The following is a 17,774-nucleotide window of genomic DNA, read 5'->3' on the forward strand; positions in this document are numbered from 1 at the left end:
TATTCTCTCTCTCTCTCTCTCTCTCTCTGGACACTTCCATTTTACTTCACATATTTTTGTCTTTGTTGTCACCTTCATCTTCACCTTCCTGTTCATTTTTACCTTCACTTTCAGTTCACTCTGATATTCAGATTCACTTTCATATTCACTTCCATGCTCACTTTCACCTTCACCTTCACACTCATTCATTATGAATTTCCATTTCATCTTCACTTGCAACATTACTTTCTCACTTTCACATTTACGTTTACAATTACTTTCACTCACTTTCACTTTTACCCTCCCTATTTTTACTATCACATTCACCTCCACCTTCACCTTCACACTCTCACCTTCATATTCACTTTTACTTTCATCTTTACTTTCAACTTTTCTTTCACCTTCACTTTCACCTTCATCTTCACTTTTACATTCATTTTCACCTTCACTTTCACCTTCATTTTCCTTGTCCTTTACTGTCACCTTCACTCACCTTCATCCTCACTTTTACATTCATTTTCACCTTTATTGTCACCTTCATTTTCACCTTCACTTTCACCCTCACTTTCACCCTCCACCTTCACTTTCATCTTCACTTTCACTTTTGACTTCATTATTACCTTCACCTTCACCCTCACTTTCGTCTTCATTTTCATTCACTTTTACCTTCACCCTCAATTTCATCTTCACTTTCACCTTCACTTTCACTTGACCACTTTCACCTGCACTTTCACCTTCACTTTTACCCTCACTTTCACCTTCACTTTCACCCTTGCTTTCACATTCACCTTCACTTTGACCTTCCATCTTCACTTTCACATTCACTTTTACTTTCACCTTCACCTTCACTTTCACCTCCACCTTCACTTTCACTTTCACCATCACTTTTACTTTCATCTTCACTTTTACTTTCACCTTCACTTTCACACTACCTTCACTTTCACCTTCACAATGCCTTCACAAACCTTCACTTTACATTCACTTTTGCCTCTCCCGGAGAGAGGGAGGGGATAGAAGGAGAGAGAGAGGAGGGACCAAGGTTATGCCTATCTCCTTCATTTGTTTGTGCCAAGGGGACGCCATTTGTCATTCCTGTATCTCTCTCTCTCTCTCTCTCTCTCTCTCTCTCTCTGGTGACTTTGACATTCCATATTCACTTCTGTGCTCTCTTTCACCTTCGCTTTTACAGTCATTTTCACAATTACTTTAATTTTCATTTTCAGTCTCTCTCTCTCTCTCTCTCTCTCTCTCTTACCTGAGAGTGACGGCGAGGAAGGGAAGGAATGGAGAAGGAGAGAGAGAGAGGAGGGACCTATGTTATGGTATCTACAATGTTTGTTCGTTTATTCGTTTATTCCAAGAGACAGACTGCTTCTGGCTTTATTGGACTTTTCCCGATGCATAAGAAATTAATCCACTTAGCTCCCCGAGTCCGATAAAAGCGAATTCCGCTATATTGAAGTCCGTTATATCGAGGTTTTACTGTATTTACCTTATAGTAGTGTAGGTGAGGTATGTAGTAGATAAGTCCGGGGTAGGTAGTAAGTAGACCCGAGGTAAGTGAGGCAGGTAAGGTAGGGGAGGTAGGTGAGTAGGGTGGTGCGCTCTGAGTCTGGAGTACCTGGTGCACTCCGAGGCAGGTGCACCGAGACAGGTGAGTGAATCACAGGGTGTGCCAGACCTGGAAGTGTTCGGGGGAACAAAACCAGGCAGTTGAGGGCAGGCAGGGCAATGTTTTCTGCTCAGCTTTGTCTTGCCCTCTCTGTGACATATCCTGCAGTGCATCTGAGGCTGCCTGTTTTTCTCAGTGGCAGGTATGGTCAACAGTCCATGGCACTGAGTAGCCCCTGCAGCCCCACCACCCTGCCTTTTCTTCTTCTTGGGGAATTTTTCTTCTTTGACCGGACATAAGGCAGCATATCCCATCGAGCACTGGGAGAGGAGTTCGTGGGTCACTAGCTTGACGAAGTCCTCAGATTCAATCTACTTCATGTCAGGGTGCAGATTTATGTAGACTGTTCTGGCATTTGACAGCATGAATGAATTCATATGTAGTCTTCTTGAACAATGCATATGATTTACAAGTGGGATCAGTGGGCTTCAATAGCTGGTATACCAAATCCACAGACCCCAACTGCTTGTTGTACTTCTGGATTGGCTCTGTTTTCTTTATATGTTCCTTCTTGCTTCCATTCAGGTAATGTGTTCTCTCCACAAACCCTGCCTCATACTTGGTGGTGTGTAATTGCATTGACATATTTAGTGTGTCTAAACTTCACAAGAGGGGTGTTGTCATTCCTTGAGAATAGTGCTTGGCCTTTCTGCAGTGCTTCATTTCTCACAATTTGGGGGACTTCTTCAGTTGCACATATAGTGCCTTTCATTAGTGTATCCCTCTCTAGTAAGTACTGGGCAAGGTGCAAGAAAGAGTACCAGTTATCTAGCACCACATGCCTTCCCTTCTTTAGAAGGTCGCCCATGAGGAAAACTGGTACTCGCTCAGACTTGCCCGCAGACAGGTCTGGATCCTCCAACATCAGGTCATACAGGGGCGGTGTATATAAGCAAAAGTTCCATGTGTATCCTCTGGCACTGGGAGAGCTAGGACATAGTGCAAAGAGTTTCAGTCCAAACTGCTTCCTCTTGGTTTTGATATATTGCCTGAAGTGTAGCCTACCTTTGTAGAGGATGAGGGATTTATCCACAGCAAAATTCTCCCCAGCAGAAAAGTACAGCATGCATTATTCCTGCAGTGTAGTAAGGAATGTGGATATTCTTGTTATAAGCTTCTTGACATCTGCATCATCAGGGTGTGAGTATCAGATAAAACGCTGGATTTGTGAAAACCTCTTCCTACTCATTATTCATTTCGTTTTGTTTCATTTTTAAAGGCTTTAACGTACTTGCATGTGTCAGCCTTGGTCACCTAATGGCGGCTGTCCATTCTGCACGATCTATTGCAGCCTTCCTGTTTAATCCCTTAACCCTGAGGTCACACTTAATGACCTCGTCCCATGTCTTTCTCGGTTTACCCCTCATAACCCCACCCCCAATATTAACAAGTCTCACCTTCCTCACCCAATTATCATCCCCCCATCCTCTCCACGTCCCCAAACCATCTCAATCTACCTCCCCTCATCACAACACCAATACACTCCAGTCCCATCCTATCTCTCAACTCTTCCATTATAAACCCAGCCTCCCAAGACCTTGCACGCAGGGATGCGCTACACATCCACCTAATCATTATCATTTCTGTACGTCTGAGCCTGCGAATATCCTCCTCCTTTACTGCCCAGGTCTCACTACCATACAGCATTACACTCCTAACACATGCTGCATACAAAGACCCTTTAGCACGTAAGGAGAGTCCTCTCAATGTCAGGAGAGGCAAGAGCTCCCTGAACTTCTTCCAACCACTTCTCACCCTAGCCACAGAGCTAGCTCCAGCCCCACCTCCAGCACACAACATGTCTCCCAAACAACAAAACTCTTCCACACACTCAAGAGATTCACCAGCAAGTTCAATCCTTTCACGCCTGGCAATCTCCACCTGCTCTCCCCAAAACGCCATACACATAAAATCATCATTATCTCGCAGTCTGCCTCTGATACAACTACATCTCTTGTGCACCCATTTATCACAAACACTGCACAAGATGGAACTACTTCCCATGCCCTTGTGGCAAAATGCACATGGCCACTCTCCCTCGTCTTTGACAGTACCGCCACCAACCGTAGATATCATCACTTTTGTTTTATCTGCATTTACCCTTAAGCCCTTGTGCCCCATACCATCTCTCCACTTCCTAAATCTTTCCTCCGCCTCCCTTTCGTTCTCTGCAGCCAACACCAAATCATCAGCATACAACGTCTCCCACGGGAGTCCGTTTCTTAAGTCACGTGAGAGGGCTTCTAGTACCATGATAAACAACATAGGACTCAAAACTGACCCCTGATGCACACCAATGTTCACGGAAAACTCATCACTCAAATCTCCATTCACTCTTACCGGATGTGAGCACCTACAGGTAAACACAGGTGGGCCTTGGCAGAGTGATGAGGTGCTCCAGTAGTCCAAGATTTTTGGTAATTTGTTGAGTCCCATCAACAGTTGCCAACAAATGAATACATTCATCTCATCCTCATGAACATCCCTCCATTTCTTCCCCTTAAATTTGTTACACTTGATGTGAGGGTTTTTGCTAAAGAATTTGCCTGCTCATTCGTCCAGAAACACAGGGATTGGAGTAGATCATTGGTAACAAACAGCCAAAAACAGTCCAAGGGACTCATTGCATGTGCTTGATGATGATCAGTAATGGCTGGATGCACATCGGGAAAGTCATCAATAAAGTTAGGCAAAGGGCTGGGTCGTTGGTCTGAAAAGGGATCAGCCATAAGTGTGAATCTTGGGGTAGAAGAGCCTGGTAAGAATGGCGACACAAATGAATTAGTGTCGGAAGCATGACTTTCCTCCTCACTCTCATCATCACTGCTCACTGAACTCTCATTTTCAGGCATGTAATCTTCGTCTGAGTTAGACTGAGTCTCATTGTCATCTGACCCCTCCAGTTCACTGTCCCATTCCATTTCCACATCACTTTCACTGTCAGACGATGCCATGGCACCTCCTTTCACGAGGAAACGGGGTAACTGTCCTTCGGGCACGTGTTTCCCTCCCTCCCTCCCTCTCCCCCCCCACCCATGGGTACAGCAAGGCTGGACTCGCTGCTAGGCATCAATGAGCTTTGATTCCAACAGTCACATTTGTTCTATATTATATCATATTATATATAGGTACATATATATAACAAAATCAAAATATTATACAATATGCCCCCAAACAATTAGCTCATTGATATAAATCTTTGACACATGCCAGAGCCATGACAGGGGTGCATGATGTCATAGCTAGTTGCCATTGAGTCACAACATGTGCCATCATTATTTCAGCCCAAACTGAGCATTAAGCTCCCCTGAATATCCCTATATATCTCATGTATATGCCTGTATACATGAACAAATTCGGTTTCTCAGCCGAACTTTATTTATGCATACGGGAGTATACATGTGTGGAATATGGTAATGAAGAGGTTAATGTGTTTTAGCCATATGTGGGGTAAACATTGTCATTTTAGGGTACAGTTTACTAAGCTTGATTATTTCCAGACTTACATTTGATGATTTTCTGATTTTATTTGTTGGTTTTAGTGAGTTATTTACAAGTGATAGGCTTAGGTTAGCTTCCTTGACAGCTGTTAGGTCATTTAGATTGGCTTTTTGGGCTCATTTGGGTGGGTTTTGGGCATGGTTTGGGGGGAAACCCAAGGCTGGTAAACATTCCACATTACTTTACATGTTAAAAAGTATCCCGATATATGATACCCCGCCTAACAATGGGGTTTTACCTAACCAATTACATCTTTAAACTGGGGTATGCCTGTGTGTATACAGTATATATAAATATAGATAGATAGATAGATAGATATATGGTTGTGGTGTGGATGTGGATGTGATAGGAAGCATTAGGAGGAACACACTGAGGTGGTTTGGCCATGTGGAGAGGATGGAGGGTGAAAGACTGTCGAGGAGAGTGTATGTGAGTGAGGTGGAGGGGGGGGAGAGGGAGGGGAAGGCTGAGGAGAGGTATATGAGAGAAGGGGGTGTGAGTTGGGAGCAGGGCAGTGAAATGGCGGGGGACAGGGCAACGTGGAGGCGATTTGTTTGTGGCCACCCTGTACGGGATTGAGGCGTCTGTCAATAGATAGATAGATAGATATAGAAATATAGATAGATAGATATATGGGGGAGGCAGTGGCTTAGTACGTAGAGAGGTGGCCTGCAGTCCTAAGAGACCCGGTTCAAAACCCCACTGGGGTAGGGAACAGTTTATGGATTTGATTTTCATAAAAAGTAGACTTTACTGATCTACCAACAGACCTACCAACACGCTGTAAAAACACCTCCGTTAATACCAATATTCCCATCCTGTATGAGACAACCCTAGCATGTGTTCAATATGGACGGTGGGTGTTAGCTAGCACCAAAGTGGTGGCATGTGAAGGTGTAGGAGAATGACTGGGCCCTGGGGATATGCTCTGATGCCTTTGGCCAGAGTCGGGCACATAGAAATATATTTACCCTATGTATATACAGTAAACTCTGTAATATCTGGATGCCCAATTCCCGGACACCCCAATTTCCAGACATTTTGGGCCTGGGCCTTCAGAACCCCAAAATGGCCAAAAAATAAAAAAAAAACAAAAAACTAAAAAATTCTCCCACCCGTAATTTGAAATTGGCGTGCGGCACTGAACAGCTGTGTTTGTGCATGGCCCCTTCACCCCTTCCCTCCTCCCCCCTCCCCAGTTACTGCCAAATTAGCATCGTGAGTAGATGCTCATCACAGTGGATGCCCCACGTGCTTATTTTTGTGAATAAACTGCAATACCTCGCCACTATACCACATGGAAATTTACAGTGGTTTGCAGTGTTAAGAAATTAAAATTTAGGGTGCAAAGGATTAAGTGTGGAGTGCAAACTGGTGGTTGAAACTGGTTTGAAACAGGGATGTGTCATGTCTCCATGGTTGTTCAATCTGTACATGGATGGGGTAATAAAAGAGGTACAAGGAAGGGTAGTGGATGTTGGAGTGGCCCTGGTGAGAGAGGATAGTGTTTGGAAACTCCCTGTACTGTTGTTTGCAGATGATACTGTGTTGTTGAGTGAAGACGAAGGGGAGCTGCAAGGCTTGGTGGATGAGTTTGAGAGAGTGTGTAAGAAACGGAACCTAAAGGTGAATGTAGGGAAGAGTAAAGTGATAGTCTTTGAGAGAGGTGAAGTTAGTGAATGTACAACGAGGTTAGGTGAGGAATTGGAAAATGTGAGTACGTTTAAGTATTTGGGTAGTGTGATGAGTAAGGATGGAGGTTTGGAGGGTGAAGTGCTTGAAAGGGTACAGCAGGGAAGAAAGGTTGCTGGTTCCTTGAAAGCAGTGATAAGAAACAGGGAAGTGAGCATGGAAGTGAAAAAGTTACTACATGACAGTATTGTGATACCAACTCTAACGTACGGAAGTGAAGCTTGGACATTGTTGGAAGGACACAAGTCAAGAGTGAGAGCAGTGGAAATGAGTTATTTAAGAGGAGCCTGTGGAGTCACGTGGAGAGACAGGCTGACGAATGAGGATATAAAGGAGCGTTGTGGTGTGGATGTGGATATGATAGGAAGCGTTATGAGGAACACACTGAGGTGGTTTGGCCATGTGGAGAGGATGGAGGGTGAAAGACTGACGAAGAGAGTGTATGTGAGTGAGGTGGAGGGGGGAAGAGGGAGGGGGAGGCCGAGGATGAGATGGAGGGATGGGGTGGAGAGGTATATGAGAGAGGGGGGTGTGAGTTGGGAGCAGGGGAGTGAAATGGCGGGGGACAGGGCGACTTGGAGACGATTTGTTTGTGGCCACCCCAAACGGGATTGAGGCGTCTGGCAATAGATAGATAGATAGATAGATGTGCATTGGTAAACAATTATAACACACAGTGCAAAGAATTAAGGGTAGCACAACACTGGATTACTGTACGTGCTTCAAGAGCATTTTCACCGCTCCCAGAGCCTTAGAGGAGGCGGCCTCAGATGTGCTTTAAGTACCCTGTACACTGCTAAATACTATATTTTCCATACTCACTTCTATATCCTCATTCTCTGGTTCCTTTTCATTTATTTCATGCTTTATGTCCATTATTGGTGTGAATAGGGTCTTAAATAGGTGCCATGCATGTCCAGTAGGGAGTTATGTAGGTGTTTTTCTGAGTTAGGCTGGGTTAGAGTCCATAAGTGCCAGTCCAAGAGGCAGGGGCCCAATATCCGGATGGGCCCAATTTCAGGACATGCCTTTGGCTCTTTTACGTCGGATATTGGGAAGATGACTATATATATATATATATATATATATATATATATATAGATAGATATATATATATATATATATATATATAGATAGATAGATATATATATATATATATATATATATAGATATATATATATACAGGTAAGCCCTTAATTCACGCAAGGGTTACGTTCCCAGACCCTTCGCGTATGTGGTAAATTTGCGTATATGTTCTGCCCTTGTGTGCACATAATTACGCATGTCTACTAATTATGTTACATCTGAATAATACTGTTTATGCACTACTTACACCTTATAAACTAGGATAAAGTATGAAAAACAACAAAAATGTTAAGAAATTTAACACTGAAACCTGACAAGCACAGGTGTAGGTGGAGACACTTCTCAGTCTGGTGCACAAGCCTTCACTGCCTACCATACATTCTGCCTTCTTTATTGTACAAACAGTTGACTCATTCACCCCAGACATACGGTTCCAAGCCAGTTTACAGGCTCAGGCGGAGAAACTGTAGCACAGTCTGGTACACTGGCCCTCACTGCCTCCCATATGCTACGTTCCTCCTCCTTTATTGTTGGAACAGTTGACTCACCCCAAACACACAGTTCCAAGACAATGCACCATGAAGTCAATTCACCATCAAATCATGGACGATTCCCTGTCATTCTATAAATATATTTATTATTGATTAATTAATACTTTAATAACTAATTTTCAGGGGGATTTTATAACTCATATAAGTAAAAAACTAGTGTACTGTACTTTGCTAAATAAACTGGTATGTAAATAAATGACGGGGAATCGTCCTGATGGAGAATTGTCACCGACATTCCTCCCTTAAGTTTGTCCAACACAATTTTCTGTCAGCAACATCACGTTACAGTCTGTTTTGGTGTGTAACCACATGCATCACTAGCACTACACTTAGGCCCCATGTTGGCAGACAAGTCAAGCAATCACTGGAAGGCAGAAAAATAAGCCACAAATAACGATTCACAAGTCACGCATGGTTTGACCATCGGATTCTAACTGACTGTGTGGTGCATTGGTGGACCAACCTCCCACACACACACACACACACACACACACACACACACACACACACATATACATATATGTATGCACACGGGCAGCAGGTAGGCATTTTTATATTTTATTTGTTTCTCTTGTATATTAAAATTATTTATTTGAATACTATAATTTTGTTTTAATTATTGTACGAAAAATTCGTGGATAACCGAAATTACGTGAAAAAAGTTCGCGTGAATTAAGGGCTTACCTGTATACACAGTAAATTCTCGTATTTGGACGCATTTTACTTTGACGCCTCGTTTTTCGCACAAGAAAAATTTTTCTGAGTTTTCTCACATTTCGCAAATTTTCCCACAATTCGATGCTCCCAGCTGGCAGCCGACACTCAGCAGACAATGCGTACTGATGCTCAGTCTAGGCACTGTCCATTTTTCTATGCAACAGTTTTCCATGATCTTTATACAGCAGGTCCAGCAGGGCAGTAGACACACATGAGTTTGTTATTGTTTATGATCATAATGTACTATCTTCAGCCATGTCGTGAGTATACAGCATGTCCAGCTGGGCAGTACACACGTGAGTTTTGTTATTGTTTGTGATGGTAATGTACGATCATCAGCTGTGTCGCGCTACTATTTCTTAACGAAGAATCGTTACATGTTTCTCGTAACACTATTTATTTTTGTTTTGATGGACAAATACCTGAAATGGATGTAAAATAAAGCTTATCGATATTTCAGGAAGGAAAGAATAATATCTGTCCCAATACAGAGATGGTAGACTCAGCCCACGAATTTTTAATTCCATTTGACTATATTACAACCTCTCTTCCCTGTAACAGTGAGTAAAATAATGTTGTCATAATTTCTCCCTTCCTTTAATCCTTTTAGTGACAAAGAGGGCACATAAAATGACCGGGGATTAGTTGACTTACTTCGATGTCGAAAATTAAATGAGGTCACACGTGCGAGTTTGTACCAAGCGACATTTTTTTAAAAAGCCAGAAATCGCATTTAAAGTTTGCGAATATTGAAACGATCATAACTCTATTGATTTTAAAGCTATAGACTTCTTTCAAAGACCAAAATGAAGGATATAGTATGCCAAATGTGCCCATATTGTTAGTCACTGAAAATAATATATGCAAATATACAAAATTATAGTTTTTTTGTAAATGCCGAAAATCAGCAATTTTTAGTATACAACTTCAACGAAGCATAACTCCATTATTAATAATGCTAGAGACTCCATTAAAAAACCATAGTAAAGAGGAAAGGATGCAGATTATGAATATATAAACAGATTTCGGATAAACCAATTAGTGCAAGAGAAAACACCTGTTTTCCAAGTGCGACAGAATTTTCACTCAAAGTTCATAATCACAAAACCATTCAGTACATAGTTGTTAATGGACATAAAGACATCAAATATGCACTAGGGGGTGGTGATAAGACACTAGGCTACCACGTGCATTATCACCACCCCGTGCCCTCAGGTAGTGCCACACATCCACCATTATCACTAGCGTCATCATAACTATCACCACCAACCCCATCACTTTCACCACCATGAACAGTGGCACCAGGAGCCGTATCACCATCGCCAGCACCCTCACATAACGCCACGCTAGCTGCATCATTATCACCATCATCACTATGACTATCACCGCTCTCCAAAGCAGCCACACTGACACCACATGCTCTATCCCTAAGACCAAGGTGAGCGTTATGGGTGTAAAAAACAGCCACTTTAAAAGACTTGGAGCCTTCAGTAGGGCTGCTGTCTTGCACCCCTGAAGGCCCAGCAGTAGGGTCATCAACATACTCACTATCAGAAGACATTAAGGGCACAATGAGCACATTAAAAAAAAAAAAAAAAGCTGGGAAAAGTGTAGCTTTTGTACGCGGAGAATGACACGTGAGGCAAAACTGGGCCTTCACAGTACCACCAACAGTAGACTGTAGCACCAGTCGAGCAGGGCAGTACTCCCGAGGTGGATGGAAAGCTGATGACAGGGAGTGCTGGAGCTCCCATTTCATCAGCCCTCAGGACTAGTTCCTGACCATCCCCCTTTGCTGAAATTTTTCAGTGTCTTAGTTACACAGAGAGTAGGCCAGCATGCTCTCCAGTACAAATTTCTCTAACTATCTACACCAAAATACATGCACAGTACACACTACACTTCCTTTTCCAAAATTAAAAAAATTATGGCGTTTCATCACCAAGCCACGGAGTCCCTGGGGGGGGGGGGACCATAAATGCCCCCACAGTCCGCCCCTCTCCCGGTGACGACTCGAGGTGCCTAGAACCACTGTCTGACTCTCTTCTTCATTTCTGCAACATTCGCGGCCTTTCCTCTAACTTTCGCTCTGTTGAGCACCACCTCTCCTCCTCTAAACCTCACCTTCTTTTTCTAACTGAGACTCAGCTGTCTGAGGCAACTGACAGCAAACCCTTTTCTGTATCCTCCTACTATCTCTATACTCATTTCAAAGCCAAAGGTGGCTGTTGTGTATATATACGCAACGACTTATCTTGCTCTCGTGTTCCTGAACTCGATTCTTCTGAATTCTCTACACTCTGGCTTTGGCTTTCCTGTCATTCTCTGACTAAATATATCTGTGCTGTTACTTATCCCCCAATTCTACTGACTATCAAAAATTCTTCGAATATCTTACTTCTACGATGGAACACATTCTATCCATTTCTCCTTTCTGTGAAATCTCCATTCTAGGTGATTTCAATGTTCACTACCACCTTTGGCTCTCCTCTCTTTTTACTGATCCACCTGGTGAACAAGCCTACATCTTTTCTATCCTTAATGACCTAGAGCAGCTTGTACAGCACCCTACCCGTATCCCTGACCGCCTTGGAGAGAGCTCCAACATACTTGACCTCTTCCTCACAACTAATCCTTTTGCTTACTCTGTTAATCTTTTCTCTCCGTTGGGCTCCTCCGATCACAACCTTATCACCTTATCCTGTCCTATCGCTCCGGTACAGCCTGTGTACCCTCCAGGGAAACTACGTCTGTGGCATTTTGGAGCTGCGGACTGGGAGGCCCTTAGGCAGTACTTCTTTGATTTTCCATGGAATGATTATTGCTTCCATGGCCATGAGCCATCTGAGTGTGCCTTGCGCATTACGGAGGTTATTCTCTCGGGCATGGAAGCATACATTCCTTTCTCATATCCTTTGACTAACGCAAGAGAGCCTTGGATTAATCACTCTTGTTCTAATGCTGTCCGCAACAAGGAGAGGGCCTACAAAAGGTACCGGAGCCAACCCACCCCTGAATCACATCATCTTTACGTTTCTGCTTGGAATCGTTCTGTCTGTTCTTCGCTCTGCTGAAAATAATTTCATCCATACTAAATGTTCCCAACTCTCCAACTCGAATTCTTCCCGCTCCTTCTGGCACCTTGCCAAAAACCTTTCTAACAACTTTACCTCATCATCCTTCCCTCCTCTTTTCTACTCTGATGGTTCTGTAGCTATTTCTTCTACTGATAAAGCAGATCTCTTCGCACAGACTTTCTCCTCCAATTCCACCTTAGACGATTCCTGTGCTGTTCCTCCATCACTTCCCCCCTCTGACTTCCTCATGGCTGACATTAAAATTTCTTCAGCTGATGTATTTTCTGCCATCACTGGCCTCAGTACTAACAAGGCATATGGGCCTGATGTAGTCCCGCCTGTTGTTCTCAAGAACTGTGCTTCTGTGCTTGCACCCTGCCTAGGCAAACTCTTTCGCCTTTGTCTGTCAACTTGTACCTTTCCTTCTTGCTGGAAGTTTGCTCTCGTTCAGCCAGTCCCAAAGAAGGGTGACCACTCCCAACCCTCCAACTATCGTCCAATTGCTTTAACGTCCTGTATTTCAAAAGTTTTCGAGTCAATTCTCAACAGAAAAATTATAAGGTATCTTTCCTATCACAACCTTCTTTCCGATCGTCAGTACAGGTTCCGTCAGGGACGCTCCACTGGCGATCTTCTCACCTACCTTTCAGACTCCTGGTCATCCTCCTTTCGGGACTTTGGCGAAAGCTTTGCCATTGCACTTGACATCTCAAAGGCTTTCGATTGAGTCTGACAAATCTTTAATTTCCAAACTGCCCTCCTACGGCTTCTATCCTTCTATCTGTGCCTTCATCGCCAGCTTCCTTTCTGGTCGTTCTATAGCCGCTGTTGTAGACGGCCATCGTTCTTCTCCTAGATCTATCAACAGTGGTGTTCCTCAGGGCTCTGTCCTATCACTAACTCTCTTCCTTTTATTTATCAATGACCTTCTAAGCTGTACATCTAACCCTATCCACTCATACACTGATGACTCCACCCTTCACCTTTCCATTCGGTTCCCGCAACGCCCATCTCAACAGTTACTTCAAGAAACAAGGGATGAGGCTATGGCACACCTAATGTCTGACTTGGCTCGTATCTCTGACTGGGGTAAAAATAATATGGTTGTTTTTAATGCATCTAAGACTCAGTTCTTACACCTATCAACCCGACAAAATCTTCCACAGGTATACCCACTAATGTTTAATGATATTCAGCTTAATCCTGCATCATCCTTGAACATGCTTGGGGTTTCATTTACTCGGGACTTATCTTGGAAAGATCATATTACATCTCTTGTAAAATCTGCTTCCAAGAGATTGGGTGTGCTAAGCCGACTCCGCTCTTTCTTTACCCCTGCACAATTGTTGACTCTATACAGGGGTTTTATCCGCCCCTGTGTGGAGTACAACTCTCGTGTTGGGAGGCTCCCCACATACAGCTCTTCTCAATAGGGTGGAGTCAAAGGCTTTTCGTCTCTTTAACTCTCCTCCTCTTACTGACTCCCTTCAACCTCTGTCTCTTCGCTGCACTGTTGCATCTTCATCTCTTTTCTATAGCTACTTTAATTGTCATTGCTCCTCTGAACTGTCTGCTTGCATTCCTCCACCTCTACAACGGGCGCGTAGCACCCATCTGGCAGGAAACTCTCATCCCTTTTCTGTCCGACTCTCTAATGCAAGAGTTAACTGTTACTCCCAGTCTTTCATTTATGCAACAGGTCAACTCTGGAACTGTCTCCCTCTGTCTGTATTTCCTGCTGCCTATGATCCCCAGTCTTTCAAACGCAGTGTGTCCAGGGATCTCAAAATGATCGGATCTTGAATTTGGCTCTCTATTGTATTTTGTTTTTCTCTTAGAGGGAACTGTTACTGCGGGCTCATGGCCTTTGGTTCCTTCTTCCTCGCATAAAAAAAAAAAAAATGCGCTGGAAATGCTGAAAGTAGCACGTAGCCATATTATTAGCATAAGAGTTTCTGGGTTAATGAGAAACAATACTGACCTTACTTAACATGTCAGAGCATTGGCAAAATTTACTTAATAATCTGGTACATAAATTAAAATTATATTCATAACAGTTGTTAGATGCTAACAATAGCTACAATGTATAGCAAGTGGATTGGCAGTGACTCACTGTGTCGATGTCACTTGGTACAGACTTGCCCTCGCTGGCGGTCTGTCACCCACCCTCACCTCACAAATCGATTTCAGTGTTGTATTTTGGAGGACTTTCAACCTTATGTCTAGTTCGAAATTGTACCAAGCAACATGCCTGGGATATAAAAGAAGGGTCAAAATAGTGATATAACTTGAAAACGCATGATCGGCTTGGGTGGCGCTTGGTACAAACTCGCATGCGCAGCCTAAAATACTCTTGTGAAAAATGGCAGTTTTTCCATGGTTAGTGACATCGGGAACTAGCCCATCCACTCTCAACACACCTTCACTTGCCACTCAAGCCAATCTTCACTTTATTGCTGGTAAGAATTTTTGGTGTTGCAGCTCTTTATAACAGTTTTAATGTCTTTTCAGGCACATGTTTATTGTATTATGCTGTTTTAGCAGTAGCAAACACTCCTTAATTTTGAGTAGGGGCTATTTGATGTTATAGTACTTTCTGTTAGGGTAAGTACGTGTCCCACCGGATTGCTCCTCTATTTCTCCCACTGATTCTTTACTTCACACTTCATCGTTTCACAGTTTGTGAGGTTTGGCGGAACATCCAAGCCACAAAAAACGAGGATTTACTGTATGTATATGTATATATATATATATATAATTATATATAATTATATATATATATAATATCTGTATCTACACACACACACACACACACACACACACACACACACACACACACTGTAGCCTGGGACAAATACTATTACTCATGAAAGACCAGGATAACAAAATGAAATGACGCATTACAATTGGATGGAAAGCTTTCTGTAAACATAGACATCATGAAAAGTAGCTTTGCCAGTCTATATAAAACAAAAAGTATATAATGAATGTATAATACCAGCTATGATGTACTGTTATGAGGCCTGGAAACTGACAAAATCAGTGGAAAACAAACTAGTCTGTTCTCAAAGAGCAATGGAAAGGTCAGTGTTGGGAATATCTTTGAGAGTCAGGAAGAGGTCACCATGGATTAGAGAGCAGACTAAAGTCAAAGACATTATAGAAATTATGAAGAACAAAAATAGAGGTGGGCAGGTCATGAAGCAAAAATAAGGGATAACTGATGGAGCAAGAGGCTGACTGACTAGACCCCAAGAGACTGTAAGCATAGCAGAAAAATGCAAGACAAAGGGTGGAGAGATGAGATAGAGATGTTTGCAAGCAAAGCCTGGCAGAGATTGGCTCAGTCAAGGAAGTCGTGGAGAAGGTTGAACGAGGCCTTTATTTAGCAGCGGACTTTCAGAGGATGATGATGACGACATACTGTAACCTAATTCCTAATTTAACAAGTTAACTAAGCTTACTAATTTTAACCTGATTCTTAGAAAACAAACCTAGCCTAACCTAGACTTTCTTGGATAAGAAAAAAGTACAAAAGTAGTTCACAGAATGGAAATCAAGTAGGTGAGTCATGCCACATAGCACCTGCAACAAACATATAACACGTTTGCTGTGGTGGTAAAATTATAAAATAGTCTTTCTCACCTGATTTTGCAGGTGTCAGAAAATATTCATATTATTTTGGTCCTTGTGGGGGGGGGGGACTTTTTTTCCTGAACTTTACATCCAGAGAATTGTACTTAGTCCAGAAGAAATTTTTTGAACAAGAGGAGTCAGATTCCATAACCCTTTCACCATCATCAGCCTTCCATCAAACTTGGCTTCATGGATAGTATTTGAGGTGAGTTAACCTCTTGATTACTAAGACATTTTTTGTATTCTATTCATTCCATCTCCAGAGGATTTTACTCAGCTTAGGAGACACTTTTTGAACTGGAGGAGTTAGATCTAGCCCTCATTAACCCTTTTTCCACAAGAGGTTTCCCCTAAGCTGTATCACTTCATTCATTCGGTAGAACAAATAAAGCAAGTTAAACATCCTTGGAAAGAATGGGTTATCACTTTTACTCATTTTTTTTTTCCCAGTGCGACAAGACAGCTATAGTAGAGTGATAAAGATGCATTACTGGTAAAGACAGGTAAGTTGACAAGATGAAAGGCCTTTGGCTTCACCCTTTTAATAAGAGCTGTTTGTGGTGAGCCCTCCCCCCACACGTGAGAGTTGTACTCCACACATGGGTGAATCAGACCCCTCCGTAAAATCAGCAGCTTTACAAGTGTTAAAAAAGTATAGAGTTGGCTTAGCATATTCAACCTGTACTTAGTGTCTGCCCTACAACACACCACTCAGTTTTGAGAGTGAGGTTTAAAATATGTGTTCCAAAATATTAAAACTGTTTCCATAAGTTGGTATATCAGCAACATACTATTGATAGTTCTCCAAGTTTTATACACTTCTCAGTGTTTCTGGATTCTGCCATTCCAACCTAACCCCAGCCATAAATGAGAGAGGAAAAAAAAAAGTGATGATGATGATGGTGATGATAAAAGGGAATGTATGACAAAACTTATGTGTATGTATTATCTTTGATTGGAACCAGCAAGTTACCATTATGCTTTACTTTAGGTATACATGGAATTTTAACATGCAATTTTTCCTTCTTTTTCATGCTTCAAACCCTCTCACATGATTTCAGAAATGGACTCCTGTAAGAGATGTTGTATGCTGATGATTTGGTGTTGATTGCAGAGAATGAAGGGAGGTGGAGGAAAGAGTTTGGAAGTGGAGAGATGGTATGGAGCACAAGGGGTTGAGAGTAAATGCAGATAAAACAAAAGCAATGGTATCTTGGGCTGGTGACAGCACTATCAAAGAAGAGGGAGAGTGGTCATGTGCAGTTTGCCACAAGGGTGTGGAAAGTAATTCCATCTTGTGGAGTGTTTGTGATAAGTGGGTGCATAAGAGATGTAGCGGTATTAGAGGTAGAATACAATGCTGATTTCATTTGTGCAGTGTGTCAGGGAGAGCATGTGGAGATTGTCAGGTGTGAAGGGATTGATCTTGCTGGTGAGTTTCTTGATTGTGTGGAAGAGTTTTGTTACTTTTGAGATATGTTATGTGCTGAAAGTGGTGCTCTAGCTCTGTGGGTAGAGTGAGGAGTAGTTGGAAAAAGTTGAGGGAGCTGTTGCCTTTCCTGACATTGAGAGGGCTCTCCCTCCATGCCCTTTGATCTTTGTATGTGGCATGTGTTAGGAGTGTACTGCTGTATGGTAGTGAGTCCTGGGCAGTAAAGGAAGAGGATATCCATAGACTCAAACATATAGATATGTCAGTGATTAGGTGGATGAGCAGTGCTTCCTTGAATGCAAGGCCTGGGGGAGCTAGGTTTATAATGGAAGAGTTGAGAGGAAGGATGGGACTGGAGTGCATTGGTGTTGCATTGAGGAGGGATAGATTGAGATGGTTTGGGCATGTGGAGAGGACGGGAGATGACAGTT

At 42.7% G+C, this 17,774-nt stretch overlaps 1 protein-coding gene across 1 annotated transcript in view; it reads left to right on the top strand.

Moving 5' to 3' along the window:
* The window catches only part of ssp3 (SCAPER domain-containing protein short spindle 3), a 173,908-nt gene that overhangs the window by 105,131 nt on the left and 51,003 nt on the right, over positions 1 to 17,774 (top strand). The gene's annotated exons all lie outside the window — the stretch shown is intronic.

Source organism: Coenobita brevimanus, chromosome 61 (genome assembly GCF_032717465.1).
Source record: "Coenobita brevimanus isolate Jiangsu-jjx chromosome 61, ASM3271746v2, whole genome shotgun sequence".
NCBI classification, from domain to species: domain Eukaryota; kingdom Metazoa; phylum Arthropoda; class Malacostraca; order Decapoda; family Coenobitidae; genus Coenobita; species Coenobita brevimanus.